General features: G+C 47.0%; 1 protein-coding gene across 10 annotated transcripts in view; it reads right to left on the bottom strand.

Moving 5' to 3' along the window:
* SUDS3 (SDS3 homolog, SIN3A corepressor complex component) overlaps positions 1-25,732 on the bottom strand; it is a 597,049-nt gene that overhangs the window by 268,270 nt on the left and 303,047 nt on the right. For all 10 annotated transcript variants that reach the window (XM_079942615.1, XM_079942614.1, XM_079942613.1 and 7 more), the window contains one exon: positions 24,647-24,761. The gene's annotated coding sequence lies outside the window, so the exon portion shown is untranslated. The remainder of the gene's footprint in view (positions 1-24,646; positions 24,762-25,732) is intronic.

The raw sequence follows: 25,732 nt of genomic DNA, 5'->3' as shown, positions 1-25,732 counted from the left end.
AAGGCGATGAGCTGGATTTGGAAATGCTGAGTCTGAGCTGCTGAAGTGATTTTCAAGTGACTATTTCACTGAGGCAGTGTAAACACAGGCCAGGACTTGGAGAGAGAGGTGTGGGCTACCGCTTCCAATGTGGCGCATCATATCAGATGTTGGTGAGCTCGCACAGGGGCAAGAAAAAACAAAGATATTGGGGGAGTACCCACATTTGGGAGGAGGAAAATGAGAGAAATAGAGAAGGAGTAGTTGGAGAGAGAGAGAGAAACCAGGATAGGGCAGAGTCAGAAGACAGCCCGCTGCTGCAGACCCCATGGATAGCGAGCGAAGAACTTGCTAATGGAATCTGTGGCCTTGAAATAAAGGTTTTACTGGAGTCCAGGGATGTGTAAAACAGACACTGTTGCCCCCACCCCATATGCCCTTTGCCCACCTGAATTCACCTGCAGCTGCAGCCCACGATATCCCCGTGCACACGCTTTCCACCTCGAGCACCCGTATCTGTCTGTCCTCTCAGCTTGAGGGCCTCCTCCAGCCACCAGGGAACTTGCTGGGCCTCAGCCCGTATGGACAGGGGAGTTAACACCCAGGGGGCCAAGGGGGCAACCTTAAATGATACAGTGTGGGAGTAGATGCATAAATACCCCAGTCCCTCAGTTCTCCAGGGGGTGGTTCTAAGGTGTGGTTCTCAGGAGAACGAAGCCCCTACTGCCCACAGCAGTCATCCCCTCAGTGACACTCCTCTTCTTGGTTTTTCTCCCTTTCCCATCTCACTTTTCCACTCCCTCACTCATCTTCCTGAGATCACCTCCCTAATAAATTCTTTGCACGTTAAGTCCTTGTCTCAGGGTCTGCTTTGGTGGGAGAGAACTCACCTGAGACAGGTTAGTGGCCATAAGGCAAGGGGTTAAGTCTGAATGGCTAATACAAAGAACAAGTGCATTAACACAAGAGATGCAAGGAGTTTGAAGCCAGTCTTGCAAAGAGCCCCTCCTCCACTAGCCCAGGCAAGTAATAAGCTCAGCGGAGCAAGTGATCTGGTGATTAGGTTGAGTGATTTCTCCTGGATGAGAGGAAGCCTTGGGGGCAGGTCCACACGAGCACCCCCCTGCCCCCAGCATCACCACCACCACCAATCCACCTTCACACTGGTCTGCGCACAGAAGAGCAGACTCTGTCCCCGGAACTGGGCCAAGCTTGAGGGAGAGGGTAGAGTTTGCCTTGGTTCACCTCTCTGGAGAGAGGCTCTGGGTGCAGCTGAGGTTGCTTCTATATATAACACACGAGCACAACTAATAAAACCGATTGTAAAGCACTTTGCAGATCCAAAGTGCCGCATAAATGCTAAATAAGAAAATTAATCTTAGCTACAAAGAACTCACATTGTGAGACTGTAGTGGTTTTGAGACTGTGCAAGGGAAAGGGGAGTGCGTGCCCTCTCCAGCTCCCACACTCTGCCCTCACTCTCCCCCCAACCAACATAGGCGCACACACTCCTGAGGAGCACGTGGGTTCTCCCGCGTGCACCCCTGACACACGCACACATATGCACACACACTCTAGTACATATACCCCACACACATGCCACCCCCCCACACACGCACACAGAGACATTTTTATAGCCAGACGTGTACACCCAGATGCACCCTGATACATGAACACCTGCCAACGCATACACCCCCCCATACATACTCACCACCCCACACATATACACCGAAAGACACCCTCATAGCTGCACATATACACCTACACGCACACCCAATACATACATCACTGAGACCAGAAGTCACCCATTAAGTGGCAAGGCTGAGATGTGAACCCAGACAGCATCTAGAATCTACACTTTGAACCCCTGTCAGGTGGGAAAACAGAGGCTCTGAGAGACGAAGTGATTTGCCCATGATCACCCAGGTCAAAGTGCAGAGCTGGGGGTTGGACTGGGCCTCCACCTCCTGACTGCATGGTGCTTCTTGCTGAGCTGACATGCCACGGACGTTTCCAGCCTAGACCCGTGATGCTAGAAGCTTCTGCTGATAACGTGCTCCTCCAGTCTGCTATTCTGTACCAGTTCCAGGATGATAGCTGCATGAACCACTCACCAGCCGCAGGGTGGCTGGGTTGCCTCCTGAGTGTCACCTGCTGTCCCCAGCCCCTTCGGGGGAAAGAAAATGCCACCAGCTCTCTGCTGCTGTCTGAGGACGGCTGTGGTCTCTAGCCCCCTTCACACCAGCTTCAGATAGCCCAGACCAGGCAGAAGGAAACCTCAGCCAGATCTTCTGCAGGGCACGGAGACTGTGGAATAGCTTAGCAGATAGGGATGAACGTTATGGCTGCCTGGAAAGGCTCTCTGTGGAGCCAAAGGGGTATCAGTCATCCCCTCTCTTGCAGGAGAGCAAGCTGGCCACAGGGCTAAATGCAAGCCAGGGTCCCCAAGGTCAGAGCCTCCTTAATTCTCAAGATGAGGAAACGTAACACCTGCAGTAACACCAGCTGGTCTTTACTGAGCACCTACTACACACTAAGCACTGTGCTAGGTGCTTTTGCACTGAGTTCTCTATAATCCTCACTATACTCTAGGGACATAAACCGTCATTAGGCCCCCTTTACTGAAAAAGAATGGAGGTCGGGAAGGCTTGCTCAGGGCCACACAGCCAGGAGTGGCTTTCTGACCCCAGAGATATAGGTGCCCACCCACTCCAGACGGGAAAGCTCCTGTCCCAGTTATCCTCCAAGTCAGTGACTGGCCGAGACCACAACTTCTGCACCCTAACACCTGAATTACCTTAGACATCATGAAGCCTACTTTGCAACTAGTAATGGACACAGATAGAGCATGAGTCATAGGGCCAGAATTAAGAGTAGAGTGGAGGGAGAGAACAGATGGTTGCCCATCATGGCCATTCCTCGACTCAGAAGTAGAGTCATGGTCTAAGCCATTCTCACTCCCTTGCCAGGGATCGGTTTGGGAACGGGACAGGGGACTTAGTTTTTGGCCAATGCCTTGTTGGAAATGTTTCCTTGCTCTTAAAGAGACAGAGTCAGGGTGGGGGTAGGGACAAATTAGGAGCATGGGATTGATTAACAGATAAAATCGATAAGCAACAAGGATTTACTGTATAGCACAGGGAATTATACCCAATATCTTGTCATAACCTATAATGGAATATAACCTGCCAAAAAAACCCCACTAATCATTATGCTGTACACTTGAAACTAACACAATATTGCAAATCAACTATAGTTCAAAAAAAAAAATTAAGAGAGACATAGTCAAGAGAAGGCCTCTCATCTTCCCTGGAAGTTATATGTGGATGTGATACCTGGAACCACAGCAGCCATTTTGTGACTTTAAGAAGAGTCAGACTAAAGGCAATTCTCATGAGTTTAGAGATGGAAAGAATCCAGGTTAGATGACATTGTTGAAATGCTAATTAACTAACCACAGAACCAAATTTCCTCCAGACTGCCTGTTAGGGATATTATGAAAGTCCTTCTTGTTTAAGTAATCGAGCCAAGGTTTTCCATTACTCGCAGCCAGAAGCACCCTCACTAATACAGTGGACCTTAAATTCTGGTGTCAAACTGCATGGGTTCTAATCCTCACTCCACCACCAATTAGCCATGTGACCTTGGGCAAGTCTCTTGATACTTCTGAGCCTTGGTCTTCCTCCTCTGTAAAATGTGGTGGGTCATAATAATCCAGGGTGATTGTGAAGATAAAATGAGAGGATAAAAATCAAAACACTCTGCAAACAGAAAAGCCTGAGGTATTGCTGGAGATTATTGTTGTGGCTGATGTTATAGACTCAGCAGGGCCAGAAGAAGCCTGGGGCATCCCAGGGGGCCCAGAGCCTGCCCTTGTTCCTGGCGATGGACTCAAGGAAGACAGCAGCTGCACACACTCAGATAAGGCCATATTTGCATTCCCCCAGCCTCTCCTGCCCACGATCTGCAGGCTGAGCCAGACCACAACCCTTCCCAGGGGCACAGGGCCAGCAATGAGCAGCTGATGGAGGGAGGGATGCTGAGGTGGGGGCTGAGAGGAGGCTGCACCTCAGCCGTGGAAGCCCCACCAGAGAAGCTCCTATGCCAGGAACAGTACAATATTCTAGCTGTCATATTCGGACAGTCTCCTGGGTGGCCAGATCCTTTGTTTTCAGCCTCTCATCAGCCCTCATAACAACTCTATGAAGTAGGTTTATATTCCTATATTATGGATGAGGGAACCAAAGCTCAGAAAGGTTAACAAACACGTCCAAGTTTAAACAGCCGGGAGTGGGAGGGCCAGACTCCAAAGCCATGCCCTTAACCACTGTGCTGTAGCCGAGAAAGTTAGATGCCCCCCAAGCTGCACAGAGAGAAGCAAGCATGAGCAGCACTGGGAAGAACTGGACTCCTGTGTTCACTGACCTGGCCTTCGCGGAGCCCACCGCCCAGCCGATGACGGAAGCATTCAGGCTTCAACTCTGCCTGCGTTTTGCCTTTGACATGCTGGCCTATCTCAGAACTTTCCTTTTCCTTCTGTGTCAGCTCTCTCAGTAAGGGTCCTGGTCCCCAGGAGAGCGCTCCTGAGGGAGACAGTGCTCTCTGAAAATGGCTCCAGAAAAGTGGAGACACCACCTTTCACTAAGAGTCTGGGGGTCCAAGAGGGCGAGCGAGAAGCAGCATGTGGGAGTGGGCTGGTGACACTCCCCCATCCAGATGCGCTCTCTGCCATTCTGTGCGCTGCTCTCTGCCTGGGAGGCTGACGCATATGAAGGGCATCCATGGGCCCCCTGCCCTCTAGCTGCCCTGTGAGCTTAGCCAGTGGGAGGCACCGGGAGAGGCTGCAAAGCGAGGAGAGAGAGTCGGGGGTGTTTCTCCCATCCCCCTTCCTACTCCCTAACTCGGCACTGCGGTTTTGGCTGTGGCTAAGCCCTCCGTGACCACAGCTCCTCTGGCCTCCCTTCCCTGGCTGCACCTCTCACCAGGTTCTCAGAGCCCCATTCCTCTCCTTTATATTCAAGCCTTAGGTTCAACTGCTCCCAGCTATTGCTAGTGTCTGTGTCTCCCCACATCCCTCATCAATCCCCCTAACCTTGCCCACTCCTCTGTGAGCAGTCCTTTCATCAAATGTTCTTCAAACTCCCTGCTTTCTGTTTCCTCACGCGGCTCTGAGTGGTGGGATGTGTGCGTGGGAGGGGAGGCCGGAATGTAATGTGTTCTCAAGGAGTTGCACTGTCTTGGCTCAGCTATTCAGTAAGTTGCCAGTGGCAGGGGCTTAAGAAATCACCAGAGGTTGGCAATGTCCCGTGGATGCCATTGGAAGAGGGTGGAGCTCGGTGGCTAGGGCAGTTCTCTATTTCTGAAGGACGCAAGCTCTGACGAGCCAAATTCCACCTGGCCTAGTCTGCCTGGCTACCCGTGAACGTCAGAATAGTAAAGAGGAGACAGCCTATGACAGTGAGACGGTATCCAGCTCTCACACACAATAGCTACATGGCACTTTTATTTATTTATTTATTTTTTTGCGGTACGCGGGCCTCTCACTGTTGTGGCCCCTCCCGTTGCAGAGCACAGGCTCCGGACGCGCAGGCTCAGCGGCCATGGCTCACGGGCCCAGCCGCTCCGCGGCATGTGGGATCCTCCCGGACCGGGGCACGAACCTACGTCCCCTGCATCGGCAGGCGGACTCTCAACCACTGCGCCACCAGGGAAGCCCTACATGGCACTTTTAAATTGACCAAGTATTGTTTCATGAATTCACTCAGCTGAGGCTCCCAATTATCCTGTGAGGCAAATAGATAAAGGCCACTTCCCCCCACTTTACAGATGAGAAAATTAAAACTGAGAGAAAGGAAGGGACCCAACTAAAGTCACACGGCCCCAGAAGGTCTCAACCACCAGCCATGGTGCTCAAAGTCTGAGGCTCCTCCCAACACACCTCACACTTCTAGCCAATGTACTCTCTGCCGCAGTGGCTGAAGGATCACTTGGCAAACCTAAGAAGGCTGTCCTTCCCTTAGACTCAAAAATAAATAAATGAATAAGAGCTAGCTAGAATTTGTCCACTGAGCCCCTATTACGTACCAGGCACTGGGAAAATACTTTATATACACTTTATCCTTTTCAACCTTCAACAGTTCTGTGAGGTAGTTATGATTATCCCCATTCAAATGTGGAGGAAGCTGAGGCTCAGAGAGTTTAAGTCATTTGCCTAAAGTCACACATCTGGTAAGTAACAGACCTAAGATTTGAAATTAGATCCTTCTTATGCCTCCTGTGCTTAACCATTGCACTGAACTGCCTCTAGGCCAAATGTTCCAGAAAGAGAGCACTGACATGATGCATGAAAGGCATGTCCTTCCCCTCTGCCAACGCCTGGAGCTATGTTAGCAAGAGCAGTGAACTGCATATTGAAACTTGATCATTCTGCAAACAGCACCTGTAGTAAGGCAACCCCCGTCCTGGCAGTTTTCCTTAAGTTTTCTGATCCCGCACAATGTTGCCCTGGACTTGGGGGGATTAGAGAGTCAAGTTTCCATGGATGGAATGAATGATACCACGTACATCTCCAGCATTTCACATCTCAGGATGTGTTTTGACATTCAATGGGTCATTTCATCCTTACAGCAAACCTGTTGGGAACACGGGACAAATATTCCCTATCCTATCTTTCTTTGGAGAAAACTAAGGATGCAAAGAAGTAAACAAATTTTCCCAAAGTCACACAGCTGGTACAGGGGGAACCTGGATTCCAACTTACATAGATTAGATTCCAAAGCTTATGATCACTCTACTCTAACATGCTGTTTGACATGGATGGGATAAGAATCTGAGAGGGGAAGTGACTTGTCCATGGTCACACAGCAAGACAGTGTTACTGGGATTAAACTCAACCAACACACCATATGCTGCACCTGTCAGCCACCAGACTTCCTCCTTTCCATCTCCTCCTCCCTTCCCGGCAGTTCTCCCCTCTAGGGGCTTTCCCTCAAGTCCCTCTTCTAGAAGCAGCTAGAACTAAGAGGTGTCTCCCAACCCATAGCCTCCTTGGGGAGAAGTAAAGGAGAAGGAGAGACTAATAAGAAGGGGGGAAGCCCTGATGGGCTTTATTTGCACGAGCGGGTTATAGCACATCTCCGGAACGCTTGGAAGTATCTGCCTGCTCTCCGTCTGCAGGAAGGAGGTGGAACAGCTGTGTGCACAGCTGCTGGAGGAACTCTTTAAAGAGCAGAGATGAGGCCGTTTTTCTACCAGCAGTAGCAGCAGCAGGGCAAGTGCTTGAGGCTCATTTTGGGTTCATTCTCTCGCTGTCTGAGGTTCATGTCTTTAGAACAGCTGTACACACAGAGCAAGGCTATAAGGCGAGGAGGCCTCTGAAGCAAGGTCAGGAGCCCCCAGTCAAATTCATGTAACTGACCATTCACAGAGGTTGCTTACAAACAGAAAATGATAGCTGAGACACACTGTGTGCCAGGCACTCTTCTAAGCCATATACGTATTTCATTTCCATATTCATATTTCATATAGATTAATTTAATCCTCAAAACATATAATCCCAAAGAATCTCTATGCCATAACTACTGTTACTGTGATCCGTAGTTCTCAAATTTTAGTGTGTTCAAGAAACACCCCCAAGACATTGTTTAAAAATCAGATTCTTGGACTCCTGCCCTCTGAGCTCGGGAGAGCTAGACAGCGCAGGAATTTGCATTTTACTAAGCTCCCCTGTTTGATTCTTGTACAGGTAGTGGATAGACCACTCTTTGAGAAAGACTGGTAAGGAGATACGTTCATTTGCACACTTCATGGGCGAAAAATAGGCCAGCACCTGGGATAGGCATATAGGAGTTGAGGAGAAGTAATTATAATGCTAGATGTTACCTGGATGTTAACTATACTCCAGGCACCTTGCTAAATGCCTTACATTCACTAATGCTTAATTATCAGAACAACCCCCTAAGTCAGGTAATATAACCTCCACATTACAGACAAGGAAACTAAAGTCCACAAAGGTAAAGTAACTTGTCCAAAGCCTCAGTTGTCCAAAGCCTCAAAGATAGCAAGTAGAGGAACTGGGATTTGAATGCAGGTCTGTCTGATTCCAGACACTGTGATCTTAGTCATGGATGCACATTTCCTACCCTTGTGGAACTCCCAGACTAGCGGAAGAGCCAACCTAGGGACCTAAATAGTCAAAGCAACACAGTAAAAAATAAAAAGAACCACAGAGTTTTATAGTTCTAAGAGTTGTGAAGGTTAGTAGGGGAGATAGATCACTTCCTATCAAAGGACAACCCTGGTAGGCTTCCTAAGGGAGGTGATCTTTATATAGGGTCTTTTTTTAAAATGGTAGGATTTGAACACAGTAGCAATGGGAGTTGTAGGGAAGACAATTCCAGGAAGAAGGAGTATCATAAGCAAAAGCACTGATGTGAGGAAGAACAGGGATTTGATGGGAAACATGAGCAATACCACTTGGTTGGTGTGAAACTATAGGCAAATCAGAATAATTCACCTCCTCATCGCTTTCAAATGTTTATTCAAATGTCATCATCTCCATAAAACCTTGTCTGGCCACCCCATTTACAGCTGCAGTGAAAATTCTGCCCTCCCTGTTCCGTTACTCTGCTCTATTTTTTTTCCAAAACACTTTTAACCTTCTAATATATAATTTGCTTTTTATTTTTTCCTTAACGTCTTGTCTGACTCCACCCACTAGAACAAAAGTTGCAAGAGGGCACTGATTTTTGTCAGTTTCGTTTATTGTTGAATCCTGAGTTCTATAACAGGACCTGGGATGTGATAGGTGATCGATTCAAATTTTTAAAATTTTGAATGAAGGAAGCAAGAAGGAGCATCAAGAGAAGAGTGTGCTCGGAGATTTCAGCACCTCAGACAGAGACCACTGTTATCGCTCCTGGGAGTTTCATACCTGGCTGCCCACCTGATTGCACTTTGGTAGATCTGGCATGGGGGACCAAATTCCTCCTTCCCTCCCTCCTTCCCTCTCTCCCTTTCTTCCTTCCTGCCTCCTTTCTAATTCTCCACTGATGAATCTAATGTGCATCCAAGATGAGACACCATGTCATATCCAGCTGTGGCAGGCTACATAAGCCACTCCTACTGCAGACATCAGTAGCGTTTCCAGGATCCTGACATCCTGACCAGGCTGGTGACATAAACAATGTCCCAAGTCTGGGAGGTGCAGGTGGAGTTCTCCCATTAAGGCAGGCTTAGCCCACAGGAGCGATTCCCGAATCAATTCCCTACCACAAGACAGCCTTGCGCACTCTCTTCTCCACCAAAACATCTTTGACAAATCCTATTCCTCTCCCTCCTCCTTTCTGACGAGTCCTCAGAGACTCCCACCAGTCTGTTCTGATACATATTTATCAGCTTGGGGCTGTCTCCCCTTCCACCATCACCCTCGTATTCTCCCCCAAGTTAATCAAGGAAGGCAGATGGATGATGGTACCCTGTGCAACCTAATTAAGATAAAAGCTTCCACTGGTCTCCCTGCCGATGAGACAAAAGATGTTGCCAGCAATAACTCCTGGCGCCGACACGTCTGATACGTGTAGCCCCGTGGAGGCTAGGGTCTCGGTAGCTGCCTTCAGAACAAAAGGATCCCAGTCACACAAGCTCCCAAGACATGGGCAGCTATGGAGGATGGAGGAGATAAATCCTGAACCTCATGTTTGCTAAAAACTCTTAGTTTCTGTATCCAGAATCTGGCTACTTCTCACCACCTCCACTTGGATTATTGCAGTGGCCTATTCACTGGTCTCCCAGATTTCATCCTTGCCCCTCTATAGCCCATTCTCAATGCAATAACATTGCCACACTGTTGTGTTCCTTTTGAAACAAACTGACTCACGTCACTCCTCTTTTCAAAACCCTCCAATGGTTCCCCAAGTCACTCAAAGTAACAGCCGAAGTCTCTATATGGCCCTACCTGTTTGGCCACAGCTACTGCTATGATCACGCTTCTTCCTACTCTCCCCTACTCTGTTCCAGTCATATTGGTCTCCTTGTTGCTTCTACAACGCCCAGCATACACTCTGGCCATCTGCTTTGCACTGGCTACTCCCCCTCGTGACCTTCCCCCAGGTAGCCATCTGGCTCATCCCCTTACCTCCTGACCACCTTATTTAACACTGCAACATACACCACCAATCACCCTTACTCTGATTTATTTTTTTCCTATAGCAGACATCGCCTTCTACTATACCAGACAACTCATTTGTCCGTTATTGGAGAACTAGCACGTGAGCACCACAAAGACAGATTTTTGTCTGTTTCATTCCCTGCTGCTTCCCCAGCCCCTTAAATTGCGCCTGGCACATAGTAAGCTCTCAGTAAACATTTACTGAATAAATGGATAAATAAATCAGCAGGGAAACAAAAATTTACATTACTCAAGATGGCTAGAAGGAACAAAGGCGACTGTGGCAAAAACATGGAAACCAACAGAAGAAAACATTCCCTGAAGTGTAATCGTCAGGTGCTTGACACTCTACAGGTGTGCAACCTGACTGTCTCCGTCCTGCATCTTATAAGTACACCTGAGGTCACATTAACGTCCTGGCTCTGCCATTCCCTGGCTGTGTGACCTTGAACAAGTTACTTAACCACTATAACCTTTGATTTTCTCATATGTAATAGGGGGATAATAATAGAAACCCACCGCATGAGTTTGTTGTGGGACTTAAATGACGATGTATCTAAGCGGCTTAGAATAGTGCTATAAGCTTAGTGAGCAGTTACTAATGGGAGCCCTCATGTGCTGACAAGGTCCTAAGCCACTCACAGGAGGAGGGACACAGAGCGGAAAACTGGGTCTCAGCTGCTCAAAGCTCTCTCTATGACTCCTGCCACCTGGCTATATCCCCTAGAGGGCACCATGAACCCTCAGAGGCCAGAGCAGCACTGAGGCTTCAGGCAAAATTGTAGAGATGAATTTTCCTTAAATCAGCCTCCCACTTCTTTCCCTTAGAAGCCCTGCTTGCGTCCAGAATCACGTATTTCTTGCACCTGACAGCTCTGACTTTTCATCTAACTGCTAACTTCACTGGAGATCAAAATTAGGCCATTAGCTCGGTGTGGATGGAGATGAATCTGGTTAAGGGGAGAGACAGACACTTGGTTATTCTTATTTTCCTCTTCTTCTTCCCCCAGCCCTCCCGGCCCCAAATCTCCCTTCTCCTTAACTACAAAGCAACAGTCCCCATGCATGTCAATGAAAGCAAGCAATTCTAACCAAAACAGTAACTGTTTGCTGTTTAAGCTGCTGAGTTTCAGAGTTGTTTGTCATGCAACAATAGATAACTAATACATCTGGAAAGAGACCTGAAAACCTGCACTTCTAACAGCTCCCAGGGGATGCCCTGCTTCTATGAACCACCCTCTGAATAGCCAAGAGATTAGATGATTTGCTCAAGAAAAATATAGCAGTCGTAAGTGGTAACACATGACTTTGAACTCAGATCAACCTGTCCACATCCCCTGGGCACTCACTGTTCCAACATATGCTGAGAGTGTTGGACAGCAAGCACTGCAAGTCTCCACCTGAGGCTTCCTTCCTGCCCGCTCGGGACATTCTGGGAGTTCTGCAAGTTAATGCCCAGTGGCCGCAGTTACCCGATGATGGCTGGGAACTGAAAGGTAAATACCCCAGCTTCCTGACCTCCTACGTGGGATAACTGAGGTGTGTTCTACAACGCCTCTCACAAGTCCCCAGAGAGACTGAGTTCCAGTGGTCCTAATTTGCTCAATATTAGGACCACTGGAACTCGGTGCTAATTTGCTCAATAACAAGCCTTATTGACTTTTTTCCCCCTTCCCTATGTCACTTTCCCACTACCCTACTGATAATTCTTGGGTTCACCTCCCAAATAAACTACTTGAACTCAAATCCTTGCCCTGGGATAGATACAGTGTGCCAGCCGCAGTGCAAAAAGCTCTAAATATATCATCTCACTTAATCTCTACAACAAGTAATATTTCCATTTTATAGACACCTGAGGCACAGAGAGGGTGACTGACTCACCAAAGGTTACACAGCTAGGAATGAGCAGCACAGGATTTGAAAACAAGCCTCTCTGACCTGAAAGCCTAGGTTCTCATACTTCTAGCCACTCTCTACCCACTGCCGTCTGCTCTCAGTCTAAAGCCATCCATCTCCATTCTCAGGTCCTTCTCCCCGCCCCTGCTTATAAAAACTGCCACGCCCCAGGCCCCATCCCAGTGTGTCTCTCGCCCTAGGAAGAGGCCACTAAATCAGTATGAACGTTCCCCAAACTAAGTTCCTAAGTAACTAAGATCTTCTCAAGACTTGTCCCCCCAAAAGCAATCCCAGCAATAGGGAATATCATCCGGTTTTCCGGCACATCTGAGGATCCAAACAGAAGAGAATCCACTGTGACAAGTGGATCTCAAATCAGCCCTCACAGGCGACAATTTAATTCAGCAAACTATAGGGCTTCTTCCTGGGGATGCGGGTAGGAGTTTAGCTTAGTATTCTCTGCTCCAACTCATTCCCACAAATGTTAAACAAAATCTACCCTGTGTCTGGCTCACAGCAGGCTCTCAGCAAATGTTTCTTGAATAAATGAAACAATCAGTGAATGGATCAGTGAACCAATGAATACAGGTGGACCGCCTAGCTGGGCACAGAGAGACCCTGCCTACTCCCAGGATATCTCCTGCCCATTTAATTTCACAAAGGAGCAAAGTGCTGAACCACCTGTACTAAGAATCACAACTCTATTCATGTGGAATGCTTCCCAAATTTTTCAAGATTACTCCCTATGTGATGTCCCATTTTATACTCATCCCTCCCACAACAGCCTTTGAGTCGGAATGGGAATGGAAGGCAACTGAGTGTGAATGAAAGAACTTCAGCCCCTAAGTCCAAGGGACGTTAAGCTCTAGCCCTGGTTTTGCCACCATATGCCACTAACATGCTATGTGACCTGGGGATGGCCGCTTCCCCATTCTGAGGACCAGTTTCCTTGTCTTTAAAATGAAAAGGGTCAGACTGAATTTAAGATCAGAGTCCCTTCTGGTGCTAACATTTTAGGATTCCAATATCTATCCAGATAGAAAGGGAGGGCAGAAGAGGGCCAAATTTTATCTATTGCAAATTTCCCCACGATTCCGCAAATCTCATCTGTGAATATCGGCACAGTTATTCCTACCAACAGTAAACGCTGTTTTACTGTCTGCTCATCGTGTTCTTGGGACTATGCAGGGAACTCTCTATACATTATCGTACTTATTCCTCACAACAACCTGTGAGCCTGGGCTTGATCTGTCATTTATAAATGCTTTCAACTGCCAGAAGCAGGAAACCTGACTACCCATGGCTTAAGCCACAGGACATACTTAACAAGGAAACTGGATGTCCCACTGCTGGTTCAGTATCTCAATGACATCATTAAGTACCTAGGTTCTTGTATCCTTCTCTTCTATCATTCTCAGAGTACTGGTTTTTCATTTACAGATTTGTTGCCTCATGATCACATGATGGCTACCATGGCTCCAGACATCATAATCCAGACATTATAACCCCACACAACAACATTCAAAGCAGAAAGGAGGAAAGGGAGAGAGAGAGCTCTATCCTCAAGCATGTACTGCTCTCTTTTCTATGGGAAAAAAATCACTCCCAGAATCCTCTATGCCAGCTTCCCTTTGATCTCATTGGACAAAACTCAGTCACATGGTCACGCTTGGCTGCAAGGAAGGCTGGAAAAGTATTTGGCTTTTTCAACCGTTACAATGGGAGGTAAACTTGAGGAAAAAAATGACACATGCTATTGGCTAGGAAACCAACAGTTGTCCCTACTCTTAATTTCCATTTGAAATTCAGGAAACTGAGGCTTAGAGAGGTTAAGTAACTTGTTCAAGGTCATGCAGTGAATAAGTGGCAGAAGCATAAGCATAATCATCCCCACCTCCAAAGCCTGTGCTCTTAACTACTGTCACAAACCACCCTGGGAACCAATCAGACCTTAAAAGGTTGAATGGTGGGCAATTTAAAAGGGAGTTGTTTTTTCTAAAAGGATATTGAAAGAGAACAAGGATTTCAAATCAGGCTTGAAGATCCAATGATGAGAGAGATGGGAAATGAATCTCCTCTGGAAGGCAACAGGATTCTGCCCAGATACCTGGCAGGCTGGTGAAGATGAGGCAGCATTGTCCCAAGCCCTTGGCACCCTACCCCAGTTACAAGTTTGGCTGCACACAGATTTGCCTTGCCCTCATCAGCATAAGCAGCTGAGTCCGAAGATGGTTCTCCTGGGGAGGGAAGCAGGAACCCTGGAATGGGCTGGTCATTCCTGAGCCATGTGTCAAGGGGCTTTTAATAGCATAATCACTCTCTCCTATGAAGGCCAGTGGTGACAGACCTTTTAATGAAGGATAATGGTATTTTGCATTTAAATATACTCAGCCACTGACTCATTACTGCAGTAGCCATCAGAAAGACAAGTAAATCAAAAGGAAGGAAGAGTTTATCAGGCTTGGGGAGAAACCAGGCTAAGATGTGGACCACCAGGGACCCACATGACCGCTGCAGCCAACGCAAGTAGCTCCTGAGCCCTCTTTGGTGGAGAGCCGGACTGCATGGAACATTTCCATCATCACAGAAAATTCTATTGGACAGTCCTAAAATGGAATGAGGCTGGAGGAGGGTTACTTTCCCAAAGGAAAATCAAGACGCTGGCACCTGAAGAAGAGTGGATAGTTGTTGAAGAAGCACAACAGATGCCCACTGAGAGTCATTCTTAATTTAAGAGTTGCAGACTTCTGAAACTAAAGAGAGCTATGGACCTTCTCCCCAGGCGGGATAAAATTGCAAACAATTCACACACAGAATTCTCCTTAGCCTTTCAGAGGGGCCATAGGTTCTCATAGGCTCCCTGAAGCCAAGCAATGAGCAGTGGCCCCAGTTCAGAATGGCTGGTGTTCAGGGAATTTTAGCAAGACAGTGGGTGCTGGAGGGAATAACTTTTAAAGGCTTTACTGCCTGAGGGCTGTCTCCAGAGCTTCCTTTATTCTCCACCCCAATGCCCTTAGTCTGGGAACAAGAAGAATTTGTCTCTACTCCTAATTATCGGGTAAGACACAAACGATGCAAATATTATGCTAAATGAGGCCCCTTAAAATAGCAGAGAGCAAACCAGAGCTGAAGATGCCTTGTCATTTGTGATTTGCAAACGAGTTTGATGCCTTTCTTCATTCTCTCCCCACTCCCCACCCCTGTGGTTGATGTTAATCTGAATTCCTGAAGGAGTCACCTTCCCCCCAGAAAGGTGTCTCTTGAGGGGAGGCAGGGAGGAAAATGGGGGGATGGAAATGCAGCTTGATTGCCTACATGTGATTAGTAATTACATGCCAAGAGTCGCTCTGGAGAGAAACACTGTCACCCTTTGATGAGGAAAAGGCTTTGAGAGGCAGATCTCCCAGGTGGAGAGTGGAAGAGTAAGGTGATGAGAAGGGTAATAGATATGCAATTGGGGGGCTGCTGCTAGTTGGGCTGGGGGAGAGGCATGGAGGTTATTCCATCCTTTGCCAGTGTTTGCACTCCACCATTCATCAGCACGAGGACCTTGAGCTACATGTGGCTTAAACTGTGTGCCTCAGTTTCCTTATCTGTAAAATGGGGATAAAGCTGGTACTTGCTTCCTAGAGCTGTTGGAAGACTGAAAAAAATCTTATTATACTGCATGCATCCAAACAAGCTCCAGTTCAGCCTCCAATTGACAAGACATTGTGCTTGGGGCTGTACAAGACCTCAGCAAGGCCACCCTGGTCTCTGCCAACATAGGCCCACATCCTTTAAAAATGGAACATCAGAGTCTATAACCAACTTCCAACTACTTGTGTCACCAGAAAGGGATGCTGGTTTGGGCAATCCTAGACAAAAGTAACCCAAAATCACATATTTGGTTTTAGCTGTTTTCATGAACTTTCTCACCATGGGTGATGAATGAGAAAGGTGATTCAGCTCATCCAGCAATCTCAGTTGTTCTAAATGCAGAAAAGACTCTGGAAGGAAGGACCCCCATTAAGTACCTCTCCCAAAAGGGCATGGATGGCACAATACCTAGTGAATCTCCCTCCCCTTTCCTCAAAAATTGGAACATGTCACTCAGTCTACAAATTGCTGCGTGACCTTGGGTAACTGGCTTAACCTCTCTGGTCCTCAATTTCTTCGTGAGTAAAATGGATATACTAAAACCAGGCTTCTGCACTGCTTGTTCTTCCCTCTGCATTTCATTGTTTTCTCTAAATGACTTAGATCAGAGCCCCTCTCCTCTGCCTCCCACTTACCTCCCCCCCACCTACCTCCCCCCTGAGCATACAGCCCCATAGCATTCCCCAAGATCTGCCCGGCTTCACTACACCCTATTTTCTGCTCCAAAAAGAAAGAGGTCCATTTTGGTGTTGTGTGTACAGTACAAGGGTATAGTGACTAGACTGCATTTTTACTGATTTGTACTGGTTACATCGTTCCGACGATGACCCTTCCCACTGAGGGAAGAACGGGGCTAAAGCAGTGGTCCTCAGTTGCGGCTGCCCATTGAACTCACCAGCGTTTTTTTTAAAATATTGATGCCCAAGTTCAACCCCATTTCCCTACCCCCTCACTCCCACCAAGATTCTGATTTAATTCATTTTGGGTATGGTCTAGGCATTGGGATTTTTATTTAACCCAGGCTATACTAATTTGCAGTTATATTTGAGGACCACTAAGCTAGAGAAACTAGGACTAATGAATGATATACAGTGATAGGGTAAAGTCTTAAATCCATATTTTTAAATTTTATCATGAGGAAAATAATGATATATTTGACCACAATTTTTTAAAAAATCTTTTTTGCTCTCCCCAAAACCATAAGACAATTTAGGAAGCCAAACAGCCAACTTCTTAAAAAGAAACTGAAATAGATATGGAAGACCAAGGGGAAAGTACACATCCCCCCAATTACCCCCAGACAAATCTTAAAGCTCTGTCATATATAAAGAGCCACTGTAAATCAATAAGAAATATATTAAAAACCCTAAAACTCCAACAAAAGAAAATGAACAAAAGACATGAAAAACAATTCTCAGTAGGATAAATATATGTGTCTAATAAGCTTATGATTTTTTTTTAACTCAGCCTTTTCAGTAATCAAAGAAATGCAAATGGAAACAAGCCACTGGCTTTAAAGCTATTAAATTACCAAAGACAAAAAGAAAACCTCTATGCTGGCCTGGGTAAAGGAAGCACTCTCAAACCCTGCTGGTGGGATTGTAAATTAGTTCAACATTTCTAGAAAGCAATTTGGCAGGACAATCCCAATTATGTTAAAAATATATATATGTACATTTAGGCATATGAAAAATACTGGGACGATAAAAAAATAAATGTTAACAGCTATTTTCTTCCTATAATAAGATTAGGGTGTTTTTTATTTTCTTCTTTATACTTTTCTGTATTTTCCAAATTTCCACAGTGGACATGAATTGCTTTCATAATGAGGAAAAAAGAAAAACAATGAAAAGAGACACATTTTTAAATGTTATGTTCTTTTTTAATATATAAATTTATTTATTTATTTATTTTGGCTGCGCTGGGTCTTCACTGCTGTGCACGGGCTTTCTCTAGCTGCGTTGAGCGGGGGCTACTCTTCGTTGTGGTGCACAGGCTTCTCATTGCAGTGGCTTCTTTTGTTGCACAGCACGGGCTCTAGGAGTGTGGGCTTCAGTAGTTGTGGCTCATGGGCTTAGTTGCTCCATGGCATGTGGGATCTTCCTGGACCAGCGCTCGAACCCGTGTCCCCTGCATTGGCAGGTGGATTCTTAACCACTGCGCCACCAGGGAAGTCCAAAAACCTTGTTATGTTCTTTTGAAATGTATTTTTTACCATTTCATTCCAGGATGCTTGGTTTTGCAATGCTAAGCTCTATCTGAAGAGTTGTACTTCATCCTGAGAGAGTTGTCCAGTAAAAAGAACTGGTCATTTTAGTGCCTCTAGCAAAAAAGAAAGCACACCTGCTCTGTACTCAGCAGACCTGTGTAGGTGTTTTGGTTTTGCCCCTTCTTGGCTGTGTGAACTTGGGTGAGTCATTCAAACTCTCTGAGGTTTGGATTCCATATAATCATTCCTATGTTGTGGGACTGAATGAGACAGTTTATTTAAAGTCTCTGGGACCATGCCTGGAGCAGAAGAAGGGCTCAATAAATGGTAACTAGTACAAACCACATGGTGGGGAAAAGACATGAAATCCTTACAAATGGGAAGCAGTCATTACAAATGGTGGGGAAAACCCATCCCACTTGGAGAAAATTCTCCTGATAAGTACACCTCAGGTCATTGTTCCCATTTTACAGAGGGGGCTCTCTCATGAGGTAGAACGCTTTGCTTAAGACCCTCCCAGGACTTCAGGGTTAGGAGCTGAATGAGCAGCAAAGCCCAGCTTCCTTTACTCCTGGAATATACTCTGCTGTTTCCCAAGCCCAGAATGATGTGTCATCCATCTTCTCAGGTCTCCCCAGACCAATGGCAGCATCTCCTCCCACCTTCCACCAGCATGATCCTCTAGTGTTCACCGCAGCACATTCATAATGGGAAAAGTTTAAAGCCACCTAGATGGCTGTGAGCTCCCCGAGGACAAGAACCATGTCCATTTTGCAATCCCCATGTTGTGTCCTCAGCTTCTTTGAGTCGCAGTTAAGCTAGAACAGAAAGGGAACAGGGAGATTCAAATGGCCCCTGGCCCCTGGCTTACTGGCCACTCCAACAGGCGATCTCGTTCTTTGTCCTGCTGCTCTCAAGCAGAAGTGAGAAAGTCAGCTACTGGCTGAACACCAGGGGCAGGTTGTGTAGGGTCTGTAGGCCGTGGTGAGGACTGTGGCTTTTAATTGAAAGGCAGGGATTTGCCTTCTTGTTCACTGAAGCATCCTCAACACCTAGAGCACTGCCTGGTACAGAGTAGACACTCAATAAACAGTTGCAAAAATAAATACTATGCAGCCAACAAAAATTCCTGCCACAGGAAGATATGTGTAATATTAATATATTCTTAGTTTTTGTTGTTTTTAAAGGCTGATTATAAAAGAGTATAAAACTGGGCGATCACAAATTGTTGACGGTGGCCGGTTGTGAATTTGACAGGGGTAGTGAATTTGCTCGCCCCCCACCCCAACTTCTTTTCTGTTTTTCTAACTGAGTATTTCCAAAAAAGAGCTTGTGGTATTTGTGTAAGAAAGGAGAGAAATAAACGAATAAATTGGATGGAGGAGTGGGTGGGAAGAAAGGAAGGATCTAGGAAGAGGAGAGGTTAATTCAGGCTGTGAAATCCAGAACATGTCCTGTCACCTCCGTCCTCCAGCTCACACACACACACACACACACACACACACACACGCAGGCGCACATCTGGAAGCCAGCCTTCCTGCTGCCTGGCTCCTCTAATTGCCTGAAAGGAAAGAAATGATGGCTCCTTCTGAGGAAACTAAAAACATCTCAACCATTAGCCCCGCAAGCATGCAGAACAGGCCTCCCCTGGGGATACCCAGAAATGGCCAGAGATGGGACTCACACGACAAGAATGCCACTGCCCCAGGAGAGATGAGGACAACTGACCAGGATGGCCCCTTGCCTGGCTCTCTTAGGACTGACCATTAACCCCTTAATGTGAAATCAGGCCTCTAGAAAGAACTGGGTTCAAATCCCATCTCTACCATTCACTAGCTGGGTGGCCGTAAGCAAATCACACAGCCTCCCTGAGCCTTGACTGTCAATGGGAGCAGGGACCGCAGCATCCTCCAGGGGTTACTGTGGGAGCTAAGTGAGAAAGCACCCAATAAGAACTACTGACCATTGTCATTTACGAGCATATTTTCCCTCTGCCTATGCACCCTTCCCCCATCACTTTTCTATCTCACTAATTCTTATTCATCCTCCAAGATTCAGTTCATATGTTACCTCTCCCAAGATGCCTCTCTGACCCCTTCAGGCTGAACTGGGTGCCCTCGGACTGGGCTCCCAGTTTACACACTGCTTATTTGTGTGTGGTCAGGGCTCATTGGTTGTGAGTGACAGAGACAGCCCCTGGTGAACTTAAGCAGCAAGGGAGTTTATTGGAAGGATGTCAGAGCTCAAGAAATCAATGTGAGGTTGGAGACTGGGCCTTGAGAATTAACTAAGGACGCTCCAGGGAGCCGGGAAGTAGAAACTGGGCATGAGGCCACTGAGAACCTTGACCCTTTCGGATGCCTTGTCCCTCTGTTCAGAATCAAATTCCAGAGAGAACAGTGGACTGCCCTTGATAAGGGCACAGGCCCATCCCTTGTCCAGAGTAAAGCAGAGCCTCCAATTACGGCCCTGCTATGGGGAGAGGTTACCCATAAAGGAAGTGATCTGTGAAATATAAGTGGGTGCTGGTCAGTGAACAAACAACTGAAGTCTGTCTCAAATACAAGCAGGGATTTCACCTCATTCACTTCCCTCTGAGTCTCTAGCACTTTACTCAGTGTCTCGCAAAGTTTGAATGAATGAGTGATGGGAAACCATAGCCTTCAAGGTAAGTAGCACTAAGGGCCCCATTTGGGCACCAAGGGGGTTAGTGGTTAGAAACATGGACTTGGGAGTCGGACAGAGCTGAGTTCGAGTTCTAGCTCTGCCTCATTTTTGACTTTGTTATCTTTGACTTTGGGCAAATTGCTTTCTAGGCTTCAGTGTCCTTACCTGTAAAGATACCTTTCTAAGTTTGTTGCAAGGATCCAAGAAGGTTTATGTAAAAAATTGATACAATGCCTGGGACATAATAAGTGCTCAATAAACCACACTGCTACTACTCCTTGGTTTTTATCACTGTTGTGATTACTGCAGGAGATGAGGGGAGGGAGGTGGTCTGCTGACTGAAAACGAGAGCCTTAGGGAGAAGGAATCACTGTGATATGTGTGTGGGCCCTGAGGGAGGCCCTTAGATGACTCCGCCCCAGGGATGCTCAGAGCTGAGAGAGGGAGACAGATGAATTCTCACCCAAGATCAAGTGTGAAAGTTACATTTTTTAAAAAATGAACGAAAATGAAACTAACAAATGATGAAAAACATATGCAGCCAGTAGAACCAGGAAGAAGCAGAATCGAATGTAGTCAAGGACCGTCTTACTCAACTCACTAAATTCTGGGGGTAGTGACGAAACGCCCAAGCCCTGGGGAAGGCAGGAGACTCTGCTCCAGAAGTTTTCTCAAGTCGGAACTTGAGCTGAGGTTTGGGATAAGTTTGGAGAGGTCAAGAAGAAGGGGGGCACTCTAGGCAGGGGCCATGGAAGCTAGAGTATCAAGCCTTAGGAGGCTGTCTTAGCTCCGGCTGCTATAACAAATACCATAGGCTGCTGGCTCCAACAATAGACACTCATTGCTCACAGTTCTGGAGGCTGGGAAATCTAAGATCAAGCTAGCAGTAGATTGAGTTCCTGGTGAGGACTCTCTTCCTGACTTCCAGACAGCCACCATCTCACTGTGTCTTCATATGGTGGAGAGAGAATGGGGGTTCCACCCTCATGACCTCATCTAAACCCAATTACGTCCCAAGGGCCCCACCTCCAAATACCATCACATTGGGAGTTCTGGCTTCAACATAAGAATTTGGACGAGAAGGGGACACAAACATTCAGTCCATAACAGAGACTTACATAGTGGGCAGGGAGAGCTAAAAGGGAGATGATGATTCTGCAGGTGGCTTACATTTTTGGCAAATCCTGTCTCCCTTCTAGATCTTTAGCTCAGACAGGGGAACCTAAACCTGGTCTTACATAAAAAGTAGTGCTGAGGTTTCCTTCTACAATTCAGAGTCCCCGTCTCTGCCCCAGATATACTAAAGCAGAATCTCCTGGGACAGGGACAGGAAATTTGGACTTTTTCATTTCCTCAAGTGGTTGCTTTTTATTGAGATACAATTCAAATAACACAAACGTAACCATATTAAAGTGTGCAACTCAGTAGCACTTGGCACATTCACAATGATATGATATGCAACCACCAACTTTATCTAGTTCCAAACCATATTCATCATCCCATAAGGAAACTCCTTACCCATTAAAAGGAAACCCCCAGGGACTTGCCTGGCGGTCCAGTGGTTAAGACTCCACGCTTCCAATGCAGGGGGCGCAGGTTTGATCCCTGGTCGGGGAACTAATATCCCACATGCCATGTGGCATGGCCAAAAAGTAAAAAAAAAAAAAAAAAGACACCAAAAGGAAACCCCTATATCCCATTCCCCCTTCCTGCCAGCCCCTGGCAACCACTAATCTGTCTTCTGACTCTACGAATTTGCCTACTCTCATTATTTCATATAAATGGAATCATACCATGTGATTTGTGTCTCTCTTCTTTCACTTAGCATCATGTTTTCAAGGTTCATCCATGTTGTAGCATGTGTCGGAATTTCATTTCCTTTTAGGACTGACGACTATTCCATTGGATGGACCACACTTTGTTTGTCCTTTCGTCCACTGATGGATATTTGGGCTGTCTCCATCTTTTGGCAATTGTGAATAGAGACGTCCTCCAAGTAATTGTGAGTTCGCGGACCTGAGAGTTGCCATTTTGGAACTGTGCTGAGGTGACAATCACTTAAGAAAACCAGAGTTCTCAAACTTCAGTGCGCCTCACTCAGAACCGCCTGGAGAGCCTGCTGAAAACACCCGTGCCAGGGCCCTACATCCAGATACTCTGATTCAGTGGATTTGGGTGCGCCTGGATACCTTTATTTTCGATGAGGTCCCCCACCTCATCCCCGCAAGTTTTGATGAAATGGCCAAACCACCATTCTGTAAGAAACGGTGACTTAAAAGAAGGAAGTCATCCATGGTTGCTCGAATTGCGCGGGGTTTTTTTCTATTTTTTAAACACTTGCCTATTATTTGTCAAATATTCAGTAGTGAGCATGTTTTACGTTTACATTCAAATTTATTTTAAGTATTAATGAATTTTAAAAAAGGAAAAGGCTCTAATGCCTTGCTAGATTCCTAGCCTCTGCCTCTCTCCAGCCCCCTCCCCCTACCAAAGAAGACTTCCTGACCCCCCTCCTGTGCTCCCCCAAGCTCAGGCTCTTTCTAAAAAGCACACACACACACATTAAGAAAGTCAACCTCTGATTTCTATGCATGGGACACTTTTGCCTACGGCGTGTCATACAATTTGCTTACTTACTGTGCGCTTTTTGGAGCTTCTGAGGAAATCAAAGCAGGGGGTGGGATCTCTGTTTGTTTTCCTACAGATAATGATATTCTCCCACCACCTAAGTTAATAGATGGAGGCTTGCAGGCATTTATGAGTGCTGTCTTTAATGCGGTGCTGGAATATTTGCCCTACAAATTCTTAAGAACAGACTTACAGATTGTCTGTTACCAGCATTATGGGCTATTAATGAATCAGTTACAGCTACGTATTTTTTTTGAAATTGCATTTTCCCTTTGTGTTCACATTCTAAGCAGCTAAAAATCAGAGAGAGACAGAACACCTGTGCTGGATGAGGGTTGCAATTTCCTGCAGAGAGATGGCAGGGGAAGGGGGATGACAACTAGGTCTGCAAAGGCAACCAATCTGGAGCAAGGAAGAAAGAGGCGCAAAGGGCCCCCAGCAGCTATAGGTGTTGCTGCAGCGTTTTAGAGCCCCGATCCATCCCCTGGTGTCCTCCGGTAGCAAGGCTGAGTCTGCCAGTGTCATCGCGGTTCCTTTGCTGTAAATCCCCCGGTAGTTCTCGACTCAGGGAGCTCTGTGTTAACTTCACATTTAATGATACGCCGGTGTGGATGGTCACCTGAGCCTTGCTGGGACTCTCCAGCTGCTGTGCACAAACACCGTCACATGGGAGGACAGATCTCCACGGCCCCTTCCCCGGCAGGAGGAAGCCTGGGCCTCCTTCAAGGCTCCTGTCCCAATCTGGAAGCTGGGGAGTCCGCAGGGGCTGACACTGCACTCATGTCTGGCATTTCAGGCAGCTGCTCTTTCCCCACCCACACCAGCGCAGCACTGCTCTCCAGCCCGGGGACTCGCAGCTCCCTCGACTGGCACTCACCTCACGGCCGAGCATCCTTTACCCCTCAGCCTGCTCCACGGAAGGGCCCCGCGGCACTGGTGCTGGACCACAGTGTCGCACACTTTGCATTTTACACAGGCACTCCTTTCCTCTCAACAGTGCCAAGTCCAGTATGACAAAAGTCAAAGCCGCATTTTGGGGGTTTTAAAACATTATTTTCTCTTTGTTTGTTTTTGTCAGAACTCCTCTTTTCTTCCAACCACTAAGCCTTCTTGCAGGGACTGAGTCACTATGCCCATGGAATGTTTTCCCCACCAGCAGATTCACTGGAACAGATCCCTCTGTCACCTTACAGTCTCTTCTCATTGAGCCTCCCCTCCCCCTGCCACACTGTGGTGTGTGCGTGCTTGTTGTGTCTGAACACCACGCATTAAGGCTGGTGGAATTTTTTTTTTTTCCCAGAAGCCTCCAGTGCAAATCACTGGATGCAAAGAGATACAGGGAAGAGCAGTTTCTGGCATCACACACCCTGTGTGTGATATAAGAAGGCGTGGCCACCTGCTCTAACAAACCAACCCCATGTCTCAGTGGCCTAAGACCATCAGGTTTATTTCCCACTGACCTCACAGTCTGATGCAGATGGACAGGTTTTCCTGGTGGCTCTCTTCCAAGTGATGACTCAGGGATCCAGGCTCCTTTCATCAGGAGCTGCTGCAACCTTGAATACTTCACCACCACTGCAGAAGTGAGGGGAGAGGAACTTTCAAAGAGATGCCCACATTTTAGCCAAGGGCCTAAACCCAGTCATGTGGATCCAACTTGATTGCAAAGGGAGCTGGGAAATTTGATGTGTGCCCAAGAAGTGGAAATGGGATTGCTGGGCCATTTACCCAGGTTCCACTTTGGCTCAGCCAGGAACCCAGACACATATGGGTTCCCAAAGATTCTGTATATTTTATATACAAATAAAATGTATAGGGGGCAGCCCCTACACATCCTGTCCCAACTTCCCCGCCAGAATGGGACAACAATTTGACAGTTAACCAGGAGACAGGAGAGTCCGAGACCCCTTGGAATCTTCCCAGAATATTCCCTACCCAGGCACCTGTTACTGAATCAGAACCTTCCCTAGTGGAATCACTCCTTGGATGGAGGAATGGTCAGAAGGCCCCTGTTAAAATGCTCCTTCAGGGGAGAGGCCCTCACATGGATTTGCAAAGTTCACTTATCAAATGAGCTCACTGATTGATTCATTCATGTCATTGATGCCTACAGGGGCAAAGGACTGGGGATACCTTGTGACAAGAGTGTCCCCTTGGAGAACAGCAGGCAGAATGCCGCAGGATGAGGATGCAGGATGGAAATGGGTAGCACAATCTGGTCCTGGGGCCCTGCGGGGGGGTGGAGGGGGGCTGATCTGAGGCATTAAGGAGGAACTGAAGGGCTCTGGGTATGAAACACAGGGAGCTAGAGAAGGGTTATTTAGTGATTTTGCCTGCAGCCAGCACTGCCCGAGATGACTTTGTCCTCCAGCCTCTGTCACATCCTCTGGCCTATTTCTTTGAAGATAAGGTCTGGGGCTTAAAACCAGAGGCTTTCAATTTATGTAAACAGAAAACTTTCATTGGCAAGATCTCTGGGCACAGTGGAAAGGCTGGACCGGAAAGCAGGAGCCTGGCTCTGGCGCTGACTCGACCTGGAGATGGTG

Source organism: Stenella coeruleoalba (genome assembly GCF_951394435.1).
Source record: "Stenella coeruleoalba genome assembly, chromosome: 14".
In the NCBI taxonomy this organism is placed as follows: Eukaryota; Metazoa; Chordata; class Mammalia; order Artiodactyla; family Delphinidae; genus Stenella; species Stenella coeruleoalba.
The sequence above is the reverse complement of the archived record's forward strand: the minus strand, read 5'-3'. Positions and strand labels throughout refer to the sequence as shown.